This window comes from Triticum dicoccoides, chromosome 3A (assembly GCF_002162155.2).
Source record: "Triticum dicoccoides isolate Atlit2015 ecotype Zavitan chromosome 3A, WEW_v2.0, whole genome shotgun sequence".
NCBI lineage: Eukaryota > Viridiplantae > Streptophyta > Magnoliopsida > Poales > Poaceae > Triticum > Triticum dicoccoides.
Window position 1 is genome coordinate 443473411 of NC_041384.1, and position 7461 is coordinate 443480871.

Here is a 7461-nt window from a genome sequence, read left to right on the forward strand (position 1 = left end):
ATAGGAGCGGGAACAGAGGCCATATTCGTACGGCGAGGGAAGGTGCGCGACTGGGCAGTGGACGCCCGATCGCCGCGGTAGCGCGGAGCGCGGCCAGGGATATGGGGGCAGGTGCTCGTGCGGGCACGGCACGTGACTCGACGGGGCGCAGATGTTGGAGTGACACGGGGGCTGCGCCGCTGCCGGAGCACGGCGCCGGCCGCCGGCGAGGGAGAGTCAACCAGATTCTCCGACTTGCTGTGGTGAAGTCACACGTGAACAGTACGTCTAACTTTGCTCCTTTTCCTAAAAAAACATTGCTCCTTTTCGGCCGCTGGATACAAAATTGACGCTCTGGATTAGTTGCAACAGAATACTTCGAATGGTACTTTGATCCCCGACACGTAAGTTCAAAATGGCATAATGGAACCAGCAACCAGTATCAAAGTTCAAAAAAAAAACTATATAAGTGCATTTTGCAGATTCCATTATGCCATCAAACACGTATTATGTTGCAAGGCATCCCACGAACGTTCACAGTACGGACCGCCTATTATAAGAAATGAATGACATATATGATGATAACACTATGAGTCGCTACGGTGGTTCTCGACCACAACTGGTATGGGAGAAAAATTTAGAGTTTGAAACAACAGATTTTTTTCCCTATGGAGATGCCTACACATGTTTTTTGCATTCTAGCAAATCATCACATCGAAAGTATTTCTCGATGTCCAATATGCCAAGCGGCAGCGGAGAAGCACACCTTATTTATGTGCGAGAGAGCAATGACAGTTTGGACTGCGCTTGGGACCGGGAAGATGGTGAAGGATGCGTCGCTTGTTGACCGCTTAGGGTCCAGTGTGATGGAACTTCTCTGGTGTGATTCTTCTGCGCAATACATATATAACGATTCGATAGAACTCCCACAGTTAATCGCTACGGCGAGTTGGTTCATTTGGTGGCAGCGCAGACAACATGTTCGAGGTGAGATCGTTCAGACCACTACGACCGGCGCCGACTATTCGTGCTTTGGCTCTGAACTTCACACGGGCGGTGGGGAAAGAAAATCCTACACCTAGACGGAACACTTGGCCTGTTGTTCTGGCATCGCAGCAAGTGTTACATGTTGATGCTTCATTCAGTAAGGATCTTCACTCGGGATCATGTGGAGCTATAGTTAGAGACCATAGAGATAATTTCATTGTTGCGTCTACCTCTAGCCCTAAGCACGTGGTAGATATCGTCTCCGCGGAAGTAGCAGCACTCCTTGAAGGGTTAAAGTTAATTCAAAGCTTGGGGTGCAATAATGCCTAGGTGAGGATGGACAACATTATTGTGGTCGATGCTCTACTTCAAAATGAAGGCCATTTTGTGGTGTCGGTTCCAGTTTTAGATTATTGCAATGAGTTATTGAGAGAGTTCGGGAAGGTTACTACCGAGCATTGTAATAGAGAGCCTACTGTTGCTGCTCATGGTCTAGCTGAGTGGGGGGCGTGCAAACACTCCGTTTGTATGGGTGGATGCGCTTCCGGTTTTACTGCTAAAATTTTAGTAGATGATGTAAGCCTTATTTGAGTTTTAATAAAGCTAACCATGAAGGCCTTCTCGTAAAAAGAACACTATGTGTGCCTACCCTTCACCAGACAGCTTCTTCCGTGTGCGTTGCTTGTAGCAGATTTTGCCCCTTGGCTCCATTAGTTCGTCCGATCTTGATTGTTTTCACCTATTTCTTTTTTTCATGTAAATATGATTGTTGAACATCTTTCTAGACGAGGGTATGATTTGTTGTTCCTCCCTAAAAGCCCATTGGACAACCGCACAAATCCTAGGGCCCAATGATGGGGTTATGTACCTAGGGTAGGGTCATGGACCTGATCCAAGTAACTTACCCCAGGACATCCTTAGAAGAGGTCGCCTTCCAGTCGACCAACGAGGATTCACTCGACTGGCCTGAAGGACTCGACCACGAAGACTCACTCGACCACCAGGAGGTCAAGAGGCACTCTGCACTGCAACGGCCTGTAATCAAGTAGACTTTATGATAGTAAAGGCCTTTATGTGGGGCGTTACCAGTAACGCCCCAGACTTAACTCACCTTAAACCCTCTCCTACGTGGGCTGGCTGGGGTCCTGGCGCACTCTATATAAGCCACCCCCCTCCACAGGCAGAGGGGTTCGGCACCTTGTAATTCATACATTCATAATCCACTCGACCGCCTCCGGGCTCCGAGACGTAGGGCTGTTACTTCTTCCGAGAAGGGCCTGAACTCGTACATCCTTTGTGCTTACAACCTCTCCATAGCTAGGACCTTGCCTCTCCATACCTACCCCCCACTCTACTGTCAGGCTTAGAACCACGACAGTTGGCGCCCACCGTGGGGCAGGTGTTTTAGCGATTTTGTGGAGAAGTTGCGATTCTTCCGAGTACTCTCATCATGGTGTCTGCTGGAGTTTTGGTCAAGGGTCAAGAGATCCGTCTCGGCACTCTCACCTTCATCGCCGACGACTCCGCATGGCTCCAGGAGGCTCCACTTGACGTAGACGCGCTCCCCGTCCACGGTGCGACGCATTTTCGCGCATGTGTCCGCGGCGTTCTGCTGCGGCAACCGTCGACCCAGTATCGGTCGGCTCCTCCATCGTCCACCCTCCCGGTCTCCCGCCAGCGCAAGCGCTCAGGCCGGTCGAGGCTTCAGCGATGGGTGAGTCACGCGGTGGCTCGCCAATCGGCCACTACACAAGTTGCGACAATCGAGCCCAACGAATCTCTCTACGGCTTGTTCGATCAGTCGACTGGCTCCGGAGAGACTGCATCCGAGTGCGGAAGCAGTGATCCAGCGGCGGAAATCTTGATGGTCGACGGGCCCCACAGCCCTCCTGGCTTCGCCCGTGGTGGTGGAGCAGGTGACGGCGGTGACCCTGCACGAGACTACGAAGAGTACCAGCCCGAGCCACTCGACTCTCTGCAAAGAGAAGAGCTTCGCCGCAGGAACGAGGATCCCCTGCGTATTCCCATCGCAGGAGAAACCCCCGAGGCTCGTGCCTTGGAGGAGGCGCGTCTGGCCAATTTGGCCGAGCGCACTCGACTGGAGAACCTTCAGCGAGCACTCGACGAGCGCGCGCGGCAACGAGTTCCCGACACCAGTCGACGTCAATTCTTCCCGCCGACTCAGGTATATCGAACCCCAATTCAGAATTTAGCAGCTGCGACCCGTATAGCAGAGTCCATTCAGCCTTCGCAGTCGGAAGCTGGCAGAGGTTTGCTGCAAATCAGGGATCTGCTCCGGGCAGCAGGAGATCAGAATTCAGCCGTGTCTCAGTCGCGCAACAGAATTCATAGTCGATCTGTCACTGTGAATACGGTTCAGTCGGCTCACAGCCCCAAATCGCCTCCGCGGCGCGAAGGGCGTGAGAATCGGCGAGATCAATATGGCGACAGACTCGACCGAGATGATAGGCGTCGAGTGCCCTATTCCCCTCCGAGGGGTGGGTCTTACGCTCCTCGGCAGCCAGATGATAGGCGTCAGTACAGTACAGGGCGTAGGGTTCCAGTTGACCCCAGAGAGCCAGGCTTCGACGCGCGATCCATTATCGTGCAAGGGTTGGTCGACCGGAACAGAGCCCATCGAGGCGCACTCGACAGAGGTGTACCCACGAGCAGTCGAGTACATGTTTCTGGTCCTGAATGTTTCAGCAGAGCTATCAGAGCCGCAGTTATCCCCCCCAATTTCAGGTTGGCAATAGGAGTCAGCAAGTTCACTGGTGAGTCTAAGCCTGAAACTTGGCTTGAAGACTACCGAGTGGCAGTTCAGATCGGTGGTGGGAACGACGAGGTGGCCATGAAGCATTTGCCCCTCATGTTGGAAGGTTCTGCCAGGGCATGGTTGACTCAATTACCTCCTAGCAGCATTTACACTTGGGAAGATCTGTCCCGAGTGTTCGTCAGAATGTTTGAAGGGACTTGCAAGCGACCAGCGGGATTGACAGAGTTGCAAGTCTGCGTGCAGAAAACTAATGAGACTCTCAGAGAGTATATTCAGAGGTGGATCACTTTGCACCACACTGTGGAAAATGTCTCTGATCATCAGGCAGTATGCGCCTTCAAAGACGGCGTCAAGAACAGAGAACTGAGTTTAAAATTTGGTCGAACCGGTGACATGACCTTGAGTCGGATGATGGAGATTGCTACCAAGTACGCCAACGGCGAAGAAGAAGACCGACTCCGAAGCGGCAAGCACAAGCCGAGTCAGTCGGAAAAAGGAAACACCAGTCGGAAACAGAAGCGGAAGGCTGAACCGGCAGCTCCTGGAGAGGCTATGGCCGTGACTCAAGGAAAGTTTAAAGGGAAACCAAAAGGATCCTGGAACCCCAAGAAGGTAAAGGATAAAGAAGGGAACGACGTGATGGATATGCCGTGTCACATTCACACAAAGAAAGATGAAGAGGGGAATATCATTTACCCAAAGCACACCACTCGCCAATGTCGACTCCTGATCCAGCAGTTTCAGGGGAAACAGTCTAAGGACAAGGAGAAGGAGTCGGACAAGGCCGAAGACAAAGAGGACAGTGAGGGAGGATATCCGCATATCAACTCCACTCTGATGATCTTTGCAGATGTGGAAAGCAGAAGTCGACTGAAAGTGATTAACCGAGAGGTGAACATGGTTGCCCCAGCAAAGGCAAATTATCTGAAGTGGTCTCAAACACCCATCACATTCGACCAATCTGATCACCCGACTCATATTGCCACCCCCGGGAGGCAAGCTTTGGTGGTCGATCCAGTTGTCGAAGGCACTCGACTGACAAAGGTGCTGATGGATGGTGGAAGTGGGCTGAACTTATTATATGCAGACACATTGAAAGGTATGGGCATTCCGATGTCCCGACTGAGCACTAGTAACATGAGCTTCCATGGAGTTATACCAGGGAAGAAGGCCGAGTCACTCGGCCAGATAGCTTTGGACGTAGTGTTTGGTGATTCGAAGCATTTTCGCAAAGAAAAGTTGACGTTTGAGGTCGTGGATTTTCAAAGTGCATATCATGCCATTTTGGGGAGACCAGCCTATGCACGGTTCATGGCTCGACCATGTTACGTGTACCTCAAATTGAAGATGCCCGGTCCCAAAGGGGTGATCACTGTCACCGGTGATAGGAAAAAGGCAGAGGAGTGCTTTCAGAAGGGCTCCAAGATTGCCGATTCCCAAGTGACAGCGGTCGAGTTCGAAGAATACAAGCAAAACGCAGATCCGAGTGACTTGCTACGATCCAAGAAGCCCGCCACAGAGTCTGCATTCCAGTCGTCCGGTGAGACGAAGCCTGTTCACATTCACCCGACCGACCCCGAAGCAGCTCCGACCCGCATCTCCACAACGCTCGACCCAAAATAGGAAGAAGCGCTCATCCAGTTCCTCCGTGAGAACTGGGACATTTTTGCATGGAAGCCCGCTGACATGCCAGCTGTTCCCAGGGGACTGGCTAAGCATCGCCTAAGAGTCGACTCGTCTGCAAAACCAGTCAAAGAGCATCTTCGGCGGTCCGCCGTCCAGAAGAGAAAGGCCATCGGTGAAGAAGTGGCTCGACTGTTGGCGGCAGGATTTATCCGAGAGATATACCACTCCGAGTGGCTCGCTAATGTCGTCATGGTTCCTAAGAAGGACAAGTCGCTCCGAATGTGCATTGATTTCAAGCACATCAACCGGGCCTGCCCAAAAGATCACTTTCCTCTCCCTCGCATAGATCAAATTGTTGACTCGACCGCGGGATGCGAGAGGTTGTCTTTTTTAGATGCTTACTCCGGGTACCACCAGATCCGTCTGTACGGGCCCGATGAGGTAAAAACAGCTTTCATCACTCCATTCGGGTGCTTTTGCTATATCACCATGCCATTCGGCCTCAAGAATGCCGGAGCCACATTTATGCGAATGATTCAGAAGTGTCTACTCACCCAAATCAGTCGGAATGTGGAAGCTTATATGGATGATATTGTTGTCAAGTCACGAAAAGGTTCCGACCTGCTCGCTGACCTCGCCGAAACATTTGCCAACCTCAGAAGGTATGATATCAAGCTCAATCCATCAAAGTGCACATTTGGAGTTCCTGGTGGCAAGTTGCTCGGTTTTCTCGTTTCCGAACGGGGAATCGACGCTAACCCAGAGAAGATTGGCACTATTCTCCGAATGAAACGCCCTGTGCGAGTGCACGATGTCCAGAAGCTTACTGGATGCTTGGCCGCATTAAGTCGATTCATCTCACGACTCGGTGAAAAGGCACTGCCTCTTTACCGACTGATGAAGAAGGCTGACAAGTTCGAGTGGACTCCAGAAGCTGATGCAGCGTTTGCCGAGCTAAAAGCTCTGCTCTCCACCCAGCCGGTGCTTGCTGCTCCAATCAGCAAAGAGCCTCTGTTGCTCTACATCGCAGCCACAGGACAAGTCGTCAGTACTGTGCTAACGGTCGAGCGGGAAGAAGAAGGAAAAGCTCTCAAAGTTCAGCGCCCAGTGTATTATTTGTCTGAAGTCTTGACTCCATCCAAGCAGAGATATCCTCATTATCAGAAGCTTGTGTATGGAATATACATGACCACAAAGAAGGTTGCTCATTATTTCTCTGACCATTCCATCACAGTCGTCAGCGACGCTCCACTATCAGAGATTTTGCACAACAGAGACGCAACTGGTCGAGTGGCCAAATGGGCGATTGAACTTCTTCCCCTTGATATCAAGTTTGAGGCAAAGAAAGCCATTAAGTCCCAGGCGATAGCAGATTTCCTCGCCGAGTGGATTGAACAACAGCGGCCGACTGAAGTTCACTCGGAGCATTGGACCATGTTTTTCGATGGCTCTAAGATGTTGAATGGTTCCGGTGCTGGGGTTGTCCTGGTTTCCCCCAGAGGAGATAAGCTCAGATATGTGCTCCAGATTCACTTTGATTCCTCCAACAATGAGGCAGAATATGAGGCCCTCCTATACGGGTTGCGCATGGCCATTTCACTCGGCGTCCGTCGCCTAATGGTCTATGGCGACTCGGATTTAGTGGTCAATCAGGTGATGAAAGAGTGGGACGTGAGAAGCCCAGCCATGACTGGATACTGCAGTGCAGTGAGGAAGCTAGAGAAGAAGTTCGAGGGGTTGGAGCTCCATCATATACCCCGACTGAAAAATCAAGCAGCTGATGATCTAGCAAAGATAGGTTCCAAGAGAGAAGCCATTCCGAGTGGTGTGTTCTTGGAGCATATACACACTCCGTCAGTCAAAGAAGATCCTTTCACCGAAGAAACTCCGCAGCCCAAGGGCGCCACAGATCCGACTGAAGTTGAAGTCCCAGAAGTGGTCGACTTGATCATGGAGGTTTTGGTGGTCATTCCCGACTGGACGATTCCGTATGTCGCATATATCTTGAGGAAAGAGCTTCCGGAGGATGAGGAAGAGGCTCGACAGATCGTCCGTCGATCTAAGGCCTTTACCGTAATCAAAGGACAATTATA